Here is a 22,100-nt window from a genome sequence, read left to right as displayed (position 1 = left end):
ATTGTTTCAACCCTTCAGAAAAGTAACACGGCAATACCTGTGTAAGAAATCTCAGCAATCCCAATTCACGCTAGGCACAGTGGCTCATGTCTGTAATCCCAGCACTTTCGGAGGCCAAGGCAGGCAGATCACTTGAGGCCAGGAGTTTGAGATCAGCCTGGCCAACATGATAAAACCCTGTCTCTATAAAAAATCAATAAACAAAAATTTAAATACAAAAAAAACTCAGCAATCTATTCATTTTTGCTGAGTGTCAGAATTTTATCCAAAGAAAGCAGCAAAAGAAGAAAAGTAGAAGGTATAGAAATTTGTATTTAAAACATCAAAATATGAGAAAGTATTTATATAGGAGGAAAATGAGCAAAGTATCCCACATCAACTTACTGAAATACTATGCAACCATTAAAACTGGTAATTTAAGACTGCATTTTTTAAAATGTTTAAGGTGATATGCGCAACAGTTCATCACACATGTATTTGAGAATGCAAAGTGTGTCATTTCTGGCATACTGTAAACACAGACTTTTAAAAATGAAACTATTACATTATTTATTTAAACAGCTTGAGGTATAATCTACATACTATACAATTCACTCATTTAAAGTGTACAGTTCAATGGTAATATGGTTTGGCTCTGTGTCTCCACTCAAATCTCATCTTGTAGCTCCCATAATTCCCACGTGTTGTGGGAGGGAGTCAGTGGGTCATGACTGAATCAGGGAGGCAGGTCTTTCCCTTGCTGTTCTTGTGACAGTAAGTCTCACGAGATCTGACGGTTTTAAAAATGGGAGTTTTCCTGCACAAGCTCTCTTTCTTGTCTGCCACCATGTGAGATGTGCCTTTCACCTTCTACCATGATTGTGAGGCCCCCCCAGCCATATGGAACTGTAAGTCCATTAAACCTTTTTCTTTTGTAAATTGCCCAGTCTAGGGTATATCTTCATCAGCAGTGTGAAAATGAACTAATACAAATGGTTTTTAGTATATTTACAGATTTTTTTGATGTACCAAGCATCAACAAAATCCATTTTAGAATACTTTAGTGATCTCAAAGAGAGCCATAGCTATCAATCCCCCACCCTGCCCCATTATCTACTCCCCACCACCACTTCCACCTCGGCCCTAAGCAGCCATTAATCTACTTTCTGTCTCTATAGATTTACCTATTTTGGACATTTCATATAAACAGAATCATACAATATGTGCTCCTTTGGGACTAGCTTCTTTCATTTAGCACAATGTTATCAAAGTTCACTCGCGTTGCAGCATCTATCAGTACTTCATTTCTTTTTATTAGTGAGTAACATTTCATTGTACAGATATGCTGCACTTTATCCATTCATCAGATGACGGACATTGGGATTGTTCCCACATTTTGGCTATTATGAACAATGCTGCTCTGTCCTTTCATGTAAAAGTTTCTGCATTGACACATGTTTTCATTTCTCTCTGGTATATACCTAGGAGTGGAATTACTGGATCATGTCATAACTCTACGTTTAACTATTTGAGGAACTACAGACTGTTTTCCAAAGCAGGTGAATCATTTTGCAGTCCCAGGGTATGAGAGTTCCAATTATTCACATCCTCACCAACATTTGCAATTACCTGTTGTTGCTGTTGTTGTTTTATTCAGGCCATCCTAGGTAGCTCACCATGGTTTTGATTTTAATTTCCCTGTGAAGTGGTAGCTCATCATGGTTTTGATTTGAATTTCCCTGATGGCTAATAAAGTTCAGCACCTTTTCATATGTTTATTGGCCATTTGTACATCCTCTTTGAGGAAACATCTGTTCAGATCCTTTGCCAAGAATTTTAATTGGGTTGTCTTTTATTATTGAGTTATAAGAGTTCTTTATATATTCTGGATACTAGTCCCTTATCAGGTATGTGATTTGTAAAATTTTTATTTCTCTGGATACATTTAAAAGAATAATATTAAGAAAGTGAAAAGACAAGTCACAGAGGCTTTCAATGGTTTTTAGTATTTTTAGAGTTATGCCAAACATCCACAAAATCAATTTTAGAATACTCTGATGATCTCAAAGAGATCAAACCACAGAGGCTTGTCTTTTCACTTTCTTAATATTATTCTTTTAAATGTATCCAGAGAAACCTAAATATCATATTTTATTCCCACCATAATCCATATAAAACATACATTAACAAGACTTTAAAAATTTACATTGTATGCTTTCCTCCTTGAAATCATATTTCATTCCTCCTCTCCATCCGAATTTCAACCTAATGAAATAAATACATTAATGCTTAAAGTCTTTTACTGACTTACAAATACTCTATCATACTTCTCTGCAACATAAAATTTCATACATACTTTAAAATTTTTAAATGGCTTTGATTTCCTGTGACCACAAAACTCTGGACTTTAATATTTTTCTTCTAGATTAATTATCATTATTAATATTAAACAAAAACATGTTTATTGTGATAGTTATTAAATACAAGGAAAAAATTTCATTGGTAATGAATTGCTTAACAGGGTGGGAGATAGTTAAGAGTCTGAAGATTTGCCTGACATCAAAACTATAAACTAGTCCTTTGATGATCAGGACTTTGAAAACCATGGGTCAATATACCATGGTAAGATTACAGATGGAGGAGAGTGTTTTTTTCTAAAACAGAAAAGGATATGGCAGGCTGGTCTGAGTGCAGTGGTGTTTACAACTAATTGATTACAACCAATTACAGATTTCTTTGTTCCTTCTCCACTGCCACTGCTTTTGACTGCCATAAATAAATAAATAAATAAATAATAAAAGTAAAGGACATGGCAGAAGAAAAGGTAGGAGATACCCAAACCATGGGTGTGTTTTCAAGGGATATCAATTTTCAGAAAGAATACATCACAAGGTAAGGATCTGGAAATCAACTCTCTTCTAACTTTTGAGGTGTACATACCTCTTGGAAAGTTTCCTTAAGTGTACACGTTCCCCAGGTGGAAGACAGTTGCTATGGAGCAGCAGTCCCCAACCTGTTTGACACCAAGGACCGGTTTCATGGAAGACAATTTTTCCATAAATGGGGGGCTGGAGGGGCGGAATTGGTTTTGGGATGATTCAACTGCAATACATTTATTGTGCACTTTATTTCTATTACTATTACATCGCAATATGTAATAAAATAATTATACAACTCACCATAATGTAGAATCAATGGGAGCCCTGAGTTTGTTTCCTGCAACTAGACAGTCCCATCTGGGGATGTGTGACAGTGACAGATCACCAGGCATTAGATTCTCATAAACAGCATGTAACCCAGATCTCCTGCGTGCTCAGTTCACAGTAGTATTTGTGATCCTATGAAAATCTAATGCCCCCACTGGTCTGACAGGAGGCGGAGCTCAGGCAGTAATGCTTGTTCGCCCACTGCTCACCTTCGGCTGTGCAGCCCAGTTTCTAACAGACCATGGTAACAGTCAGTGGCCCAGAGGTTGGGAGTCCTGCTATAGAGGATCTTAGAGATGGTTGTGCTCCCTTCATTAGGCATAATGAATTCTTGTTATATTACATAAAGTCTCATTTGCTAACACCTCTTTCTATACAGGATAGAAGTGGTACCCTATGTAGAGAAAGGAGCTTACATTCTCTAATAAATCATAATGAAATAGGGTGGGTCAAAGCAGTCAAGGCAAACTCAAATAACCAAATAGGGTTGTATTAAGCACCTGATAAAAATACACCCAAATGCTGATTAATTTTATGTTCTTTTCTACTTTTTACCCTAAAAGTTTGATGGCTTCCAATCACTTGCTACACTAGACAGTGATATATAAATAAGCCTAAAATAGCTACTTTTAAAATCAGACTTAAGCTTGACAAGAGCTCATGACTGGATTAATATTGCTTACAGTCATCTAAATGTCACTTTGACAAACTAAATGTTTGTCTTGATGACATCTTCCCCTAGGCATATGGCACTTCCATTAACTCTAGTGTTATCTTTGTTAGAAGGAGAAGAAGATGCCTCATTGTTTTCAGAATATTCATAATTTACAAGGCCTTTCTTAGGTCTTGATTTATAATTGCTCATAACATTAAAGGGAAAGATCTCTGCACAGATGCTAGCCAGTGTGTTTTTTTTTTTCTAATTAGTATCTATTTCAAAGAACAAAGTGTTCTCTTTGAAACAAATAATTAACGGCAATGATCTAAATTTTAGATTAAAATGTTACCTTATAAAGTATAACATTAAAAAATGATGTTACACTAAATTTTACAATAGCAATCTGAGCGACTCTGAGAAACTTTGCAAATATGAAATCACGGAATATAAATTCATTATAGTCATCAATTCCATCCAACAAGCATTTAATAAAAAATAATCTTGAATAAGACCCTGTGATAGAAATTGTGCAGAATAAACACAATTCAGCCCTTGAAAAGATTCTGATTGCCAAACTGGCACCAACAAATACACAAAGAATTTATAAGGGACTCGTTATTTAAATATTTATCCCCAAACTTAGTTGTCATAATTCAAAAATACTCTCTAGGAAACCAATCACTTATAAAATCAGCTTAGCACTTAAACAGTCCTCCCTGCCTGCCCTTACCACCAATGGCATTAAAACGCAAACAAACCAACTACAAATCTTGCAAAATAGACAATATTCCATGAGACTGATGAAAGTAATTCTGGAAACCTGCTTAAATAACAAGACCACAAAAAATGAGGCTCTCAGGATCCTCTTCATAATTAATAATCAAAGAAGAAGAAAACTACAATTTTATAGATGCTTTAAAAGAGAATAAAATGTACATCAAATAAAAAAATTGAAAAAATTAAAATGGACCCTCTTTATGATTATGCTTATGCAAAGGATAGTGTGTTGTTTTACCATATAAACTGTCAGAAAACTTATTCCCCAAAAAAACTTACTAAATTCATTTGTTTTTTCCTAACAATTAGCACATACTTGCAAATAAACACTGGGACAAACTTTCTTTTGATGATTATCCATTTATTTTCTAAAAGACTCAATCCTAATCAAACTTTCTATGCATATTAACCATAAATTTTTGACCTTCACTTTCTTTTGCTCTATAAACAGCAGTTTTATACAAATACAAAGTTTTATACCCTCACAGCTACTAGTCCAAAAAAGATACTTACTCAATTAAACAAAACATCTTTTAAAATATTTTAACAAAGTACAATATATTCACAACATAATCTGCTGACTAAAGTCTCCAACAAAGTTTACAGTACCTACAACAGAATCTACGGATGCCTACACTAGTTTGTAGATTGATTTAGTTTACAGTTACATCTACTGCTTTAGGAAATACCATTAATACAAATGCATGATTTATAATATAACCGTTATAGCAAGAAAAAAGAGATTTATAAAATAAAATGCCTTTTACGCATTTATTATGCCAAGTATTTAAATGATTACTGTCATTATGACATAACAATAATGCTCTTTTAGTGATAACAGATAGATTTTATTAGCTCAAGGACCATTGAACAGCCTGTAGGAAGTTCCAAAGTAAAATTTGCCTATCCTTTCTGTAAAATAAATGGAACAGTAGCAATCTCTGTGTATTCCTTAAACATAAACTATGCTGATTCCATTTGTATTAATTAGGCCTTAAGTAAATTGTTACAAATAAAAATAAAAAAAATTTTAGAAACTAGTTAACACCACTGACCCAAATTTGGTTTTAATTGTTTGCATATATCTAAGAAATTTTACCATGAGGTACATATTAAAAATTAACAATTATTTCTAACTTATGCATAAGCCAAAATGTTCACTTTTACCATGGAAGCAAAATTTACTTCTGAAAATAGTCTACATAAATAATATGTAAACATACAGAGTTTTGATACAGACTTACATCTTCTTATGTTCTATGAATCCAAATGCAAAAGTCTCCATACTTATGGAAATGAACACATTTTCATTAATTTGGAACACATTGATATTATATGACTATGTGCATACCTATGTACACTGTAAAACAATTTTTTTTTTTTTTTTTGAGACAGAGTCTTGCTTTGTAGCCCAGGCTGGAGTACAATAGCACAATCTCGGCTCAATACAACCTCCGCCTCCCATATTCAAGCAATTCTCCTGACTCAGTCTCTCGAGTAGCTGAGACTATACAGGCATGAGCCACCACACCCAGCTAATTTTTGTATTTTTAGTAGAGATGGGGTTTTGTCATGTTAGCCAGGCTGGTCTCGAACTCCTGACCTCAGGTGATCTGCCAACCTCGGCTTTCCAAAGTGCTGGGATTACAGGTGTGAGTCACAGTGCCCAGCCTGTAAGATAAATTTTCACAACGTTTCTAGTGACAACATACTTTCTAGCCCCAACCGCTGGAAAGAAAATAAACACTTAATATAAAAACTAACTTTCCTTTTTTAAAACAAGTAAAGCTTTTAAGTGGAAAAATAGAGCCAACACTCCTCATTACAACATGGACTGGGCACTAAAAGGTTCCGAGTCAAAAATGTCTTCATTCCCCAATATAATAAAAGATATAAGAGCATTCTCTCTAGTCTGGAAGTCAGATTATCTTTACTGTTTTGTCTTAAAAACTGCTTTCCAGGGTACAAGATAGCCATGCTGGTTAAATTCCTTCTACTGCCCACTTTATACCTGATGTAACCATATAGGTTGGCATCTTGCAGCACCACAACCATGATAACCACTGCCAATCACTTTACTCCAAAAAAGAAGAGGGCACTAAAGGCAATTACCACCCACAGCACTGAACAGGCAATAAATCCCAACCAAAAGATTCTTGATTCAGCCTCTGGGACAGTTTTGTTATCTTGAGGGGATGCCTTCCTGGGCTCCCAATGGCTCTTCCTGGACACTCAGTGGTTCTTCTCATCTTCATCAGTATGATTCCACCAATGCAGGCCCACCATTAGCCTACCTGTGACAGTCTTCACTCCCCCAAATCACATGGCAACAAGAGAACTGTCACCATCCAGGCAGTAAAACTGCTGCGGAGCAATTCACAGAGAAGATGGATTATAACTGCATGGACTCAAAAAAGCAAACAGAAAAATTATGCTATTGGGTCTGATTTTTTTTTTTTGGTCTATTGTTTTTAATCCCCTATTCTGAGAAGCATTTTTGGTCTATTCAGTTGTCTTCTCTTCTGCATTGAAGGGTGAAACATCTTCCATGTCATCATTACTGTCCTGTTGCAACATGGCAGCCATGCACTAGCCCCTTGATCTTCATCTTAAATGGATTCACCTTCAGTGACCTTTTTCCAGTGCCATTTGCCCTTGAGTTTCCTGTATCTTTCTAGTTACAATTAATGAGCAACATTCTAGCCAGATCTAGGCAGACTAAAATCACGTGCTTGAAGGGACTTTCTGCTGTGAAACCTGGTAACCCAGTTCCCGAGAGCCCTTCTTAGAACCAATTGTGTACACTGTGCACTACTCTTTTGCCTTTGAGCTTTGTGGTCCACTCCAAGCCAATTGCTGAACAAGACACAAAAGTGTCCCCAATCTATAAGTCTTCATGGGTTTGATTGTTAATCACTCAGAAACAGATAAACATGGAACTGTTAAAAAAAAAATCCTTACAAGAGTGGCCCCTAGTCTAAGGATCTTAACTGCTTCCCAGAGAGGTAAAAGATACTCTGCTCTTATTCACTTATTAATACTACCCTCCACTACCACAGTTCCCCACTCTACTTCATACCTTATCATTAGCCAAATCCCTTCCTCCAAGGTGGTCTGCTCTCCCTAAATGAAAATGCAAGTGAAGCAGAACAGTGGGTCTCAGGTGGACAGTTTGCCTTTCTGAGGAGCCACGGGTAAGAGTCACCATGTAAGCAAGGCATTTTCCACATGTCTAGTCATTCATGAAACATCTGCTGTGACTTATCACATCATGACTTACCTTATCAGTGATAATGCAGATCAACCAACAAATTCAGAAAAGTTATGTGAGCAGTTTAGAGAAATAAACCGAGACCAGAAGGCAGAAATCCTTGATTCCATGCTGCTTCCATGAGAAGGGGTGATTCTTAATCCTATGAGAGTAGCACCACCTTTTGATAGCAAATGTTTGTAATCTACAGGGACAGTATGTACACAGAGAAAGAAAAACAATATAAAGTCCAAAATGTAATATAAAAAGAAAATAAAAGAGATTAACTTTTATTGTCTTTCATATGTGTGAGTTAGATACACACACACACACACACACACACACACACCCCAAGATGTAAATACTCAGAGATAACACCACCAAATTATTTAATGATGTAGTAAGATGCTTGCAACCACTTTTAATAAGAAAATTTGGATTTTAGAAAAGAAACGTCCACCTGAATATTCTCAACAATTTTTATTGTATAAATTAGCATAAGGGCTAAATTTGTATGCACACACACACACATATATATACATAACCATCATATTTCCTATAAATGTGTATTAGTGCAGGTGTATATATAATAATTCAAATACTACAAACATCACTGCTACTACGGATGGGATTTGCCAGAATGGCAGACGTTACTTTGTAATGTTGCTAATAAGTCAAAGTACAACTTTTGAAGTACTCAGCAGCTGCATTTCTGAAAATTTCAGAATACAGTCATGTGTTGCATAATGACATTTCAGTCAACAAAAACTTCATATATAATTCTGGTCCCATAAGAGTATAGACTCATATTTTTACTGTACCTTTCCTATGTTTAGATACACAAGTATTTACCATTGTGTTACAACTACCTACAGTAACATACTATACAGGCAGCCCTGGAACAATCGGCTATACCATATAGCTTAGGTGTGCAACAGGCTATACCATCTAGGTGTGTGTAAATATACTCTATGATGTCTGCACAACAACAAAACTGCCTCATGACACATTTCTCAGAATGTGCCCCCATCACTAGTGATGCATGACTGTATGTATATTAAAACTGGACATACATACATATAATTGTCTTTAAATGTTAAATGGAGTGGGATTTTGTTTTGTTTTTTCTGTTTTTGTGTGTGTGGTTTTTTGTTTTTGGTTTTTTGGGGTTTTTTTGAGACAGTCTCGTTCTGTTGCCCAGGCTGGAGTGCAATAGTGCTATCTTGGCTCACTGCAACTTCTGCCTCCTAGGCTTAAGTGATTCTTGTGCCTCATCCTCCTAAGTAGATGTGATTACAGGCGCACACCACCACGCCTGGCTAATTTTTGTATTTTTAATAGAAATGAGGTTTCACCATGTTAGCCAAGCAGGTCTCCAACTCCTGGCCTCAAGTGATCCACCCACCTTGGCATCCCAAAGTCCTGAGATTACTGGTGTGAGCCACTGCACCCAGCCAAGTTAGGTTTTTGGTTCAGGTAATTACAAACAGGTTTTTCATTAACTGAATCTCCGACAGGGACATTCAAAGATTTTGCAAAATGCATCAAATAAGCATTCACTTAGTTAGCTGTTCTGTAAACTACAGAATGTCTAGCACTTTTTAATCCCTGCCCACCAAACACCAGTAGTACACTTCATTCTCTGGGACAACCAGTTAGTTCCCATCAATTTCCAAAACACTCCATTAGGGGGCAGTACCACTCCTACTGAGACCCACTGAATAAAGCCATCCTAAAAGTATTGAATAGGGATGGACAGACACCAGACCCAGTGCTATTGAGACACGAGGGACAAAGTGATTAAAAATACAGAGCGAGAGCTTAGAGCACACTGGGGAAAGTGACATTAAACAACTGTCCAAGTAATTATATCAATACAAAATACTATAAATGTCATGAAGGAAAGCTATAAACTGCTGATGTAGATGGTGGGGTGGCATCAGACTTGAGTTTGTGAACTACTAAAATCCTTTTATTAACTTGGAGACATAAGTAGGGTTGGTGCTGTATAATTTTGTCATGAAATGACATTTAAAAATATTAATAATAACTAGCTTTTGTAATCACCACAGTAGCAAGAAGGGAGTAATGAAATCATCTCTAAATTTTAAAAAATATATAAAACAAAAAAGTACTTTTAGCTTGGTGGAAAACCTCACTACATTTTTTAAAATGTCTTTGCTGCAGGCTGGGATAAGACAGCAGCATTTTGCTATCATATACTAGATCTATATGTGGTCTCTGGACCAGAGGCATCAACATGACCTGAGAGTCTGTGAAAAATGCAAACTTTCAGGCCTCATCTCAGACCTACTGCATCAAATCAATCTCTCTCTCCCCCTCTCTCTCTCTTTCTCCTTAAGAGTCAGGGTCTCACTCTGTCGCCAAGGCTGGAGTGCAGTGGTGGTGGTCACAACTCACTACAGCCTGAAACATCTGGACTCAAATGATTCTCCTGTCTTGAGTCTCCTGAGTAATTGGGACTACAGGCATGCAATCCCATGCCTATCTAAGTTGGTTTTTTTTGTAATACATATTTTTTTAGAGACAGGGTGTCTCACTACGTTGCCTAGGCTGGTCTCAAACTCCTGGCCTCTACTGATCCTCCTAAATCAGCCTCCCCAGTCACTGGAATTACAGGCACGAGCCGCCATGCCTGGCCCAGGTGATTCACATCCACATTACAGTTTGAGAAGGACTATGGCAGAACAGATCATATGAACCCTCAATGGCTGAAATTCAGTCATAGCCATATACATTTAAGAATCAGTAATGGCCTTTAACACTTGAAAGTGATTGAGGACTCCTGGAAAAATCAGGGTGAAAAATGAGACAGAAAGCAGACAAGCTGCTATAACAAAAGTATCTTCAGGTGGGAAGGAAAGTAAACAAGCTAGAATCCTAAAAAATCATCTTTCTGGTCAGGCACAGCGGCTCACACTTGTAATCCCAACACTTTGGGAGGCTAAGGCAGGTAGATCACTTGAGTCCAGGAGTTCAAGACCAACCTGGGCAACACAGCAGAACCCCATGTCTACAAAAATACTAAAAATTGCCAGGCATAGTGGCACACACCTGTGGTCCCAACTACTCGGGAGGCCAAGGTGGGAGGATCACTTGAGCCTGGGAGTCAAGGCTGTAGTGAGCCATGATTGCACCACTGTAGTGAGCCATGATTGCACTACTTGTTCTAGACTAGTAGAGCAAGACCCTGTCACAAAAAATAATAATAATTGAGAAAAAAAAAAAGAAGTGCTAATCACAAACAAAAAGCACTGACAGCTTTGCAGTAAATTTTAGGAGCATACAACTGAGTTGCACGGCTCCTATGTGGGAGAATGCCTCCGTGGATTTTGCTAAATGCTGAGTCTTGTCCTGACTGCTACTCCTGCCATAAGACAAAGCAATTTTTTTATCAGTATTGGTCAATAATTCGGCCTGCTGTTTAGGTGCTACAGTTGAATTCACATTTTGAGATCATTAATCCCACAATTTGTTCTTCTAACAAAGGAAATCTCTCTAGAAATGTGTTAATTATGAGCAAAGACATGAGGCCAGATTGATGTCTCCTTTCTAGGCCACCTTGATGGGAAAATGATTGCCAATACAACACAATGCCTTTTATAGTAAGAAGAAAAGTTACAGTAAAGATCTGTGCTAGCCAGGTACAGTGGCTCATGCCTGTAATCCCAGCACTTTGGGAGGCCAAAACAGGAGGATTGCTTGAGCCCAGGAGTTTGAGTCCAGCCTGGGCGACACAGTGAGACCTCTGTCTCTACAAAAAATGTTTAAAACTTAGCCAGGTGTGGTGGCATGCACCTGTACTCACAGCTACTTGGGAGGCTGAGGTGGGAAAATCACTTGAGCTTGGGAGGGTGAGGCTACAGTGAGCCGTGATTGCACCACTGCACACCAACCTGGGCAAAAAAGGAAACCCTGTCAAAAAAAAAGTCTGTGCTGACCAATAAAGTAGCCACTAGCCACATGTGGCTAATAAGTCCCTGAAATGTGGCTAGTCTAAATTGAGATATATAATAAAGTACACAAGCAGATTTTTAAAGCAATACAAAAAAAGAGTAAAATATCTCAATAATAATTTTTATGTCCAAATTATATTTTTATATATAAAATATATAAAATTTTATATATTTTATTTTTAATAAAAGTAAAGTCATCTGGTTCTTTTCCTTTTTTTTTTTTTTTTTTTTTTTTTTGTAGAGACAAGGTCTCACTATATTGCCCAGGCTGGTCTCCAACTCCTGGCCTCAAGCCATCCTCCCACCTTAGCCTCTGAAAGATCTAGGATTACAGGGCTAAGCCACAACACCTGGCTTCTTTAACTTTTTTAATGTAACTACAAGAAAAATTTTAATGACATGAAGTTTGCATTATGTATCTACTGAATAGTGCTGGTCGAGAAGCTCATTAGAATTATATATGCAGCAATCTTCAGTTTAGATTACAATCTATAAATTATAGAAATTACAGATAATCTACAGATAATCCTAGAGAGTAACTGCAGAAAACATGAATTTTGGAGGTAGCCAAACAAAAAGAGGTGCTTGGCAGTATTGATCTTTTCATTTTAACAGCAGCTGAGTAAGAGAGTCCTTTCAGAAATGTCTGCCTGAGGGTCTCTAAATTTATACCCAAAGAAGAGAGAAACATCAAGTATTTAATAAAAATAGCACTGGGGGAGGAACTGATAAAAACTGAAGAGCAATCACAGTGATGACCAGTTCTCTCACAGCCTAGGAATGTAGGGGTGGAAAAGATAAACAAATTCCACTGACAAAAGCCAATAATTTCCTGGTCTAAGGCATTTAAATAACTAAACCTTCCCGCCTCTAAGTAAATGGGAAAGTAAAACCACAATCCCAATACTTGCCTCAGATCAAGAACGGCGCTACCAGTGGAAGTCACAGAAAGACTGTATTGGTTTGCAGAGGTGTAACTACAAATTAAAATTAACTCATAGTTCTTCCATAGTACAAAGAAAAAACAGAAAAGCTCCCATGGGATTAAAAAGTAGATTCAGAAATCATTGTTTAAATCGCAAGACCTCCACACACAGTGTTAAAACATCTCCAATAATGGAAAATGGTGCTGGGTCAGATTTAGTTTGGGAATAAGACTACGAGTATGAAGCAAAGCAAAGTAGCTAAAGCCATCTCCAATCTAGGCAGATTCCTCTCATTCCTGGCCCCTGGAACAATCCCATCACTTAGGAAATCTGGACCTCTGCCAGCCTGCTGCTTCTGTAGCCTGCTGGGGGATGGGTGAGGAGGGTGGAAATGTCTGGGCAGCTGGCTTTTATCACAAAGCCTTCTCTCTTAGAAAGGCCTATAATGAATTTCCTAGACATGATATAACACAACATTTTAAGTGATTAATAGTACAAAAATATTACATTTTAAAATACTACATTTAAAAAATGAATGTCCAAGGTGTAAGAGATCAATAATTACATGAATTAAATGTGATGCAAATATTAAAATAATTGTATTTTAGTGGTTTTTGAATTGCTTTCATTAGGCTTAACCTCAAAACATCTAAATAGGGGAGGAAGAAACTAATCTATTGAAAGCTTAATGTATGTGGCAAGTACTACCCTAACTTATTCCACTTAAAAATAACTTCTTTTAGAGACAGAGTCTCCCTATGTTGCCCAGGCTGGAGGGCAGTGAAGCCATTGCAGTTCACTTCAGCCTTGCACTCCTGGACTCAACCCATCCTCCTGCCTTAGCCTCCTGAGGAGCTAGGACAACGGGCATTTGTCACCACACCTGGCCAGGTTTTTTTTTTATTTTTTAGAACTGGGGTCTTGTTGTATTGCCCAGGCTTGTCTCAAGCAATCCTCCTTCCTCGATCTCCCAAAGCACTGAGACTATGAGCCACTGTGCCCAGACACAATTAACTTTTAGTGGAGAATTTACTATGAGCCATTCACTGTTTTAAATGTTTTACATGTTTGGAAACTGTTGTGATCCTATCAATCCTATGAGCTAAGTATTATTAGAATCCTCCTGTTTGAGATGAGGAAGCTGAGGCATGGAGATGTTAAGTATCACACAGCCAAGGAGTGCTGGAGCCTGGCTATGACTGACTACAGATTTATGACACCGGGCAGCTCGTTCCAGCATCCTGACTTATCGCCTTATAATATATGAGACTGCCTCACAGCCTTCACTCACAGATGAGGACGCTGAAGCTCAGGGAGATTAAGCAACTGTCTGTTCATGGTAACAAAGCTACTAAGTGGTGGGGCAGAGTTTCAAATCCAAATCTAATGCTAAATCCTTCTCATAAGCAGCTTCCTGTTATCACCAAACCTCTGCTCCAGTTTGTAATGCTGTCAAATATATCTCATTTTCTCCTATTCTCAGGGGGATGGTTGCTAGCCACTTCTCTCTCTTTCCTCTTAGCCAAACTGTCAATACTGCCTCCACAGTTTGAGCTGTTGGCTCTTGAGGCACCTAAAGAATACAAAATAGGATTTATGTTTTTCACTGCTATGTAAAATTAAGCACTCGAGTCCATAAATCTAGAACACAGAAAGAACATAGAGAACAAAACGCGTTTGTCTGAATAGACAAATTAGAAAGTGACTCATTATTTGTCATTAATCTTATGAAGTAGAAGAAATAACTACCTTTTTGAAATCCATATCACTAGTGTTTCTAGGTCACATACCTCCCCTAATCTGATGCTGAACGCAATGTCCTTAAATCCTGACGTTTTCAGGAGAAGTAGAATAAGGGGAGGGTGAGAGGGCATGAAACCTGAGTCCCAGACAAAGCTCCACTGTGAGAACAGAAGACTGTGGCCTGGGGAACAGCACTTACCTTCCCTGAGTACAATTTCCACCTCTACAAAACAGATGAAACTATATGTCCACTCCTTCACAGGACTGTTTTGTTGCAAAAATTCACGGAAATACCATATGAAATTGTTTTGTAAACTATGAAGCCCTAAAAAATATATGTTATAAATATGCAGTGACACTCCTGCCTAATCTTAGCAAGCATGAGAAGGGGTTTCAGGGCTTCTGATGATGACAAAGAGGAAGACAGCAGTCTGTGCCTCTAATCCCACACACCCAGTAACCCAGCCTTCCAGATGAAATCTTCACTGGACTTTCAGGTTCAGGAGCTGTGTTTTAAAACAACAGTGAGAGATAATAAGCACTGATTTAAATAAAAGGCTTGAAAACTCCAGGAAGGCATTATCACCACTGTAACTGCCATCCTAATCAAATCCCTGAGGGACGGCTCAGGATGCTCAAGGGGAAAGTTAATTGCTAGACTTTCTGATCAAGTATGAGACGGTGAAAATTTTACCTTAAAATCACTGAAAAATAAACATATTCATAGTACTTACATATTCTACTTTTTTTTGAGGCGGAGTCTCGCTCTGTCGCCCAGACTGGAGTGCAGCGGCCAGATCTCAGCTCACTGCAAGCTTCGCCTCCCGGGTTTACGCCATTCTCCTGCCTCAGCCTCCCGAGTAGCTGGGACTACAGGCGCCCGCCACCTCGCCCGGCTAATTTTTTTGTATTTTTAGTAGAGACGGGGTTTCACCGTGTTAGCCAGGATGGTCTCGATCTCCTGACCTCGTGATCCGCCTGTCTCGGCCTCCCAAAGTGCTGGGATTACAGGCTTGAGCCACCGCGTCCGGCCTCTACTTTTTAATAAATTGAAAAAGAAAACTTAAAAAAAAAAAACCTAACACCTTAAAATCTAATATTCAGAACACTTCAGGTTTTCCTTTTCAGTTGTGCTTTTTTTCCCTTCCGTCTTTCCCACTATTGCCATGCCAGTATCCCAGTCTGCCATCAACCCTGCCAAAGAGATGCACATATACAGAGAAAAGCCCTTTAAAGAAAGCAAAATAACTAAAGATCTCCAAATTCAACTAAGGAAACAGCTGCCCATTTCTTAAAATAAAAGATGTCTAATTATTGGTATTCATGTGGTCAGCCTACACCCTCAGAAGGGCACAGATCCACTCTTTCAGTCACAGCAGAAATCCTTTTAAGCCATTTGACATCCTGCACTGTGCAGTTTTAGACCTACACATATGTCTGGGTTAGAGGAAAAACACATGATCACAAACTCTAGAAAGAAAAAAGATTATGGAAGACAAAGACAACAAAAATTTTAAAATAAATTAAAAAATTTTAAATATTTTACATATATAAAATATATATATAATACAAGAAAGCCAGAGAGCTGACAAATGGCATGCTATTACATTAATTATGGAAACTATGAATATTCATTACACAATTGCCATAAATAGAAGGAAGGAAAACCAGAGAGTGCAGATGGAGCAAAATCTCAGATTGCTAAAAAAAAGAAAGAAAACACATGCAGTCTCAGACAATACTTTTTAAATAGGGTCCCTGGGTAGAAACTTTGATCTAAGATAAGATGGGACAGTAAAGAAGGAATTTCCTTACACAAAGTAAATAAACAGCATAAACTACCCAGAATGACAGGAAGAGCTTTCAGTAAAAACACAGTCAGGGCAGTCTTTGCTTAGGATGTTTGGAAAAAGGATAATCAAGCTCCCAAATCACGAATAAGGTTAGTAGGTATTGCTTCACCTTCCCACACTCCCACTACCCACTTAGAAGAGGGACCACCCCAGATAAAAATCCAATGCACTAATGTGCAATCTCAAATGTTCGTAATTTTTATATATCTTGGGAATGAAGAAGAAAACCGAAAATATGAATAGGATTAACCCCAAAACATGTGCTCTGGGATCACAACTTTTATACCCAATTGAATGTTGAGGACTTCAGGGAAAGATCACTGCACTAGATTGACAGTTTTTCTATTAACAAAAGTTTCAAGAAAAGTACAGAAAACTCCTAAGCTCAAGATGATAATGCATACGTTTACTAAGCAAAAATATTACCACACAGTCATTTATTTTTTAAAATGTGCACAGAAGATTCCAAATTGTAGTTTCCAAACAACAGGGACAAAAAGATGCAGGCGCTAAATTATTGACAACACTCAACATCTGACCTGTACTTTTTAATTAGATAAGAAAGACTCCAAATCCTTAAAGCAAATGCTGCAGGATTAATAGTAAGTACCTACTCTAAGCAGGAAAACCCATTTGCTTGCAGCACTTCCACTGTACTTCATTTCTCAATTAGTCCCACAGCCTAGGGCTACCCTAATACACTTTTAGCATTAATTTGCAACTTAAAAGTTATACAATTCTAGTAAATGTAACCCAATCATCATCAAATGCAAGGAACTTTCAATGTTCCCTTTGAAAGGCCAACAATCCAGCAGGTCTCTCCAGCTGCTACTTAAGCTGGTGTGAGGGCCCTGTCTGGGTCATCACCACTTCTGGAGCTTCACTAGCTAGCACTGTGACCCTGTGCTAGTTGCCTAACTTCTCTAAACTTCCGTTTCCCCATCTGTAAAAACAGAAATAATAGTGCCAACATTACCGGGAAAATTAAATAAGGTCCCTACAGAAAAAAACATCTAAGATAAATCCCATCCCCACGAATAAACAGTTGGTGAATTCCTATGGTGAAGGGAAGGGGAGGGGAGGGGGGAAAGGGAGGGAAGGGGAAGGGGAAGGGGAGAGGAGGGGAGGGGAGGGGGAGGGGTGGGGGAGGGGAGGGAAGGGGAGGGGTGGGGGAGGGGAGGGAAGGGGAGGGGAGGGGAGGGGAGGGGGAGGGCAGGGGGAGGGCAGGGGGAGGGGAGGACTTTATTATGACAACAAATTCACCTAAAAGACTCCAAAAGTATTATCTGTTTATTCTCGCAAGCAACTTTTATTCAGCATCTACTACGTGCAAAGAACTGTTCTGAATGAATGAGATTTAGAGAGGTAGAAATGCTGTTTCTGCCCTCAGGAACCTTACAGAGTCTTTTAGGGGGAATAGAGCATTTTAAGGATGTGAACATCTGCTCAGACAACAGGTCCCAAGACTTTGTTTGATAAGTGTCTACAATGGAGAAAATGTACCAGTTACTCAACACATGAACATAAGACACATGGAGTAGAGACAAAGGGGCTTCCCCTGCCAGACAACAAACATGTGCCAGTACAAAAGCAGGCAAACAAGAAAGGGAACCAAGTAGAATCAGGAGAACCTCTGGAGAGGTACCAACCCAAAAATGAGGAGGTACAGGAAGATTCTCCCTCCCTCTATATCTGGGGTAATCATACAGACCTTCTGGAAATCCTGTGACCAGATACACACTGTAGATGTGACATATGTGAACACTGTTTCATTCTAAAACATGAGTTGGTAGTGCTCACATATGCAGAGCTCCTGACTGTCTTGTGGGATGCAAAATTCCATCCAACAAAAACCACCTGGCATACAAACCCCACCAGTGGGCATTCCCTTCTGCCAGATCCACTAACACATGGTCATGGCAAGGCCACTGTGATGGGCAGAAGTGGGGCAACAACAGGAGGAAGCCTAAATTTGGACTTTCCAGACTCAGTTTCCCCCTCTTTAAAACGTGGAGGTTCCTAAAATTAGATTGCTGGTGTTCCCATCATAAAGCCAGGAGGCTTTATGTGCCCCTCAGCTTGTGCCCACAGATGTGAGGACTTGTGTGAAGGATGGCCCAAATGTCACATGCAGTACCACGCTGCATGTGCCGATGCTTTGCGGGGCACAGCCCAGCTCTATGAAACAGTGGTGCCTGCCAAGACCCTTTACAGGAATTACAAGCATTATCCTATTAATTTTTATGACTTTGCCAGGTGGAGATGGTTATCTCTGTTGTACAGATAAGGAAAAGGAGACTACTAGGCAGCCTCTCACAGATTATTAATGTGGACGCGGGGACAAGCTGGAAGATGGGTGGAGGAAATTCCAGCGCTCTTGCACTTTCCACCCACACCCAGATTCTGAGGTTGTTCAGGTGGAGAAGCGTCACTCACTGCAGTCTGGAGAGCACAGAGTTTCAGCTAGAAACAGCATTGTCACTGCCCCTGATATGCCAGTGCCAGTCAATCGATCCACCAAAAATAAAAGAAAACTCAAAGAAAAATACCCAGCCCAGTCAACGGAGTAAATTAGATAATTAATTTGATAAGGTAATAATTTGTTGAGTTAATAATTCCTGTGGCTTGTCTGTGCCTTGCTGATCCTTGAAGTGGCAGATGTCCCACTCAAAGTTCACAGATATTTCTCAGGCTGCCAACCAGACAAAAATACTACACACTGATACATCATCTTGTAGGATATACATTACAGAAATATTTAATATACATACTTGTAACAGCAAGGGGAAGTCAACTAGATCACGAATAGTCATACTCCTCTCTGTTTTTGTTGTTGTTGTTTCAAAAGTCTTGCTGTCACCCAGGCTGGAGTGCAGTGTCACAATCTTCGCTCACTGCAACCTCTGTCTCCCAGGTTCAAGCGATTCTCCTGCCTCAGCCTCCCAAGTAGCTGGGACTATGGGCTTGGGCCCCCACACTGGCTAATTTTTGTATTTTTAGTAGAGACAGGGTTCCACCATGTTGGCCAGGCTGATCTCAAACTCTCGGCCTCAAGCAATGCACCCACCTCGTCCTCCCAAAATGCTGGGATTACAGGTGTGAGCCACCACACCCAGTTCTTTTTTTCCTTCAGTATCAATTTTTACATTCCCCAAAACAGACTTCAAATAACTAAACATAATGGTCAAATCTCTCACACGGCAAGCTTTAAAAAACCAACAGAAATTACTATACAATGTACCTGAAGACCTTGGTTATTAAATATTTAGAGAAGTTAAAGTAATCAGTATTTTACGTTCATTAAAATTTTTAATAGTGAAGAAATACTCATCTGAGGCCTAAAGAAAAATAACAGCTTTCATCTAGAAAGTTACAGGTATCAAGAGACAAAAAAACTGTTAAAAAATTGCCTTAGCTTTATTTCTTTCCTTTCCTTTACCCTCAAGATAAATGTAATATTGAAGTGACAGAAATAGATATTCCAACTGGGATCCACACGTCACACTCACCACCACCAATCTGAGAGGTGAAATATCCAATGGAGGTAGAAACTAGTTAGAGGCTCTCAAATGTATGTTAAACGCTTCCCAAACAAACAGTGGGAAGGGCTGGCAAATACATTCATTTTAAAAGTAAATATTAACTTAATGAGCCTGGTGACCGGAAAACTGATTCTGCTCTCTTGAGATTTTTACTTTCCTGCTCCTTCTCATCAAAAAGAAAAAGAAAAAGAAAAAGACACAATAAGACACAAATTCTCCTACTTCTGAGTCCAAATGGGATCAGAAAGGAATCTTAAATCACTCTTTCTGTATGTGTCCTCAAATCTTTCCAACTCAACTGATGGTAAAAAGGGAAGATAAAGTAAATCAAACAATGTAAATACTGGCAGAACTAGTCCATTAAATGCAGTGGGGAGCATCAGAAAGGCCAAGTCTTTTTTTAGGAGCCATAATTCTGTGCTCTCATAGCAGAACAGGGCCAATCATTATAAAACATCTCTTAACTCCTGCCTGAGACCTCCCCATTCTTCTTCCCTTGCCTGCACCAGTCGCGCATCAGAAAAGTATTATGTCTGGTACAAAGATGGCAAAGGCAACCAAAAGGTCATACACTGGACCCAGAGCCTGGTTCATGAGAGGGTTCAGGGCAAGGTGGAGCCCAGTGGCTGGCAACTAAACCACCAAAAGCAAAGTATTTTCAGAAAGAACAAAGAAAAGGGAAAGAAGAAAATGCAATGATACTGGAAGCACAGAAGAAAATCCAGTGAATTGGAAGCATTTTATGTTTATGTAAAGGAAAAGGAGAGAAAGAAAGAAAAAAATTGGTCTATCCCTTTTCTTAGCACTCACTCTACCAATTAAAATGAATCCAAAGTATTGAGTGTTTCTCCCTATACCCACCTAAAGTCTCATCTTTCTAAGATGTAAATATTAAAAACCTGTTTCCTCTATACTTTCAATCTTCACAAAGATTTTAGGTGTCATAATATGAATTAAAAATGAAGCTAGAGTGGCTTCACATCTACAAGCTAATAATCCAAGTGTATATATTCAGGATTCTAAGAAAATGAATGAATTTATTATCTGACATTTTCTGTTCAATATTAACCATTTGCCTCATTCAATGAAGGCAATTTACACCCATTGAAAGATGTTCTGACACTTCTTTTTGGAACATGCTAGTAAAAACACAGCAGTTTTCTCATCATGCCTTCCAGCTCAAACCGTCTGCATATCACAAGGTGGTCCATGGCACCTCAACAACCAGTTAACCTTCCATAATCTTCATGGACTATAGAGCCCTCATGTTTAGCAGGAAATTTTTACTAAACAAATTACTAGCAGAAGGATCAAGTTTACATCTCACCAAACAATCCACCCACTCCCCACCTAAATCCAGATAAAAATGGCAATACAAGCTTAGTTTTAATGTAACCTTGAAACTGAAATCTAAAACGTAAAGAGTAATTCAGCAGAGAAACCCCCTTGATTTCACAACGACAAATCAACCATGCAACATTATTTATTAACAATGATTTAATCTCCCTGGGTCTCAGTTTCCTCTCTGTAAAATGCGTGTAACTCGGTTCAAAAATGACATAGATCTACAGCAGGAACCTTTAAGGTTCACTTACTCATAGGCCTTTTTTAGGAAAAACCATTCATCTGCTAGAATTACTACCAAAATCAGTTGTTTCTTTGCAAGAACTCTGTTTTCCCAACTATATGCTGCACCTGTAGTAGTAGTACCTAGATGTTATTTCGCCCTTTCTCCCTTCTCCTGGGAGGCAGCCTAGTTACGCACATACACTTCGGATGCAGAGAGACTAGGTCAGAATACTAGATTAAACCACCTTCTAGCTGAAGGACTCTGAGCAAGTCACAATTTCAATAAACCCCAATTTCCCCATCATCCATTTGTTGCATTTCCTTTTTTTCAAACGTTTTCCCCACGCAGAGGATACTTACAATCTTACAAAACTGAGGGCATACACTACATACAATGGCTGTTTCACTGTAAAATAGCAATTTTTATTTTACACATGTTCTGCCATGAACATAATTACTTTTCTTAATAGCAAATATTAAACTTACTCAATGAAACACATAATTGTGATAAGAGGTAAGGTTTTGAAGCTGAAAGAAGTCCACCATTGAGTTTAATATGCCCAACCATCTTGCCTAAAATAAAATAATCAAAATGGAGAAAAATGTGTGTATATATATAC

At 38.5% G+C, this 22,100-nt stretch overlaps 1 protein-coding gene and 1 pseudogene across 2 annotated transcripts in view; both read right to left on the bottom strand.

Moving 5' to 3' along the window:
• Positions 1-22,100, bottom strand: part of CDK14 (cyclin dependent kinase 14) — a 604,612-nt gene that overhangs the window by 561,981 nt on the left and 20,531 nt on the right. The gene's annotated exons all lie outside the window — the stretch shown is intronic.
• On the bottom strand, positions 6,191-8,835 carry LOC117073481 (annotated as a pseudogene).

The sequence above is a fragment of the Trachypithecus francoisi genome, unplaced genomic scaffold (assembly GCF_009764315.1).
Source record: "Trachypithecus francoisi isolate TF-2019V2 unplaced genomic scaffold, Tfra_2.0 Lachesis_group4, whole genome shotgun sequence".
Taxonomy (NCBI): domain Eukaryota; kingdom Metazoa; phylum Chordata; class Mammalia; order Primates; family Cercopithecidae; genus Trachypithecus; species Trachypithecus francoisi.
The sequence above is the reverse complement of the archived record's forward strand: the minus strand, read 5'-3'. Positions and strand labels throughout refer to the sequence as shown.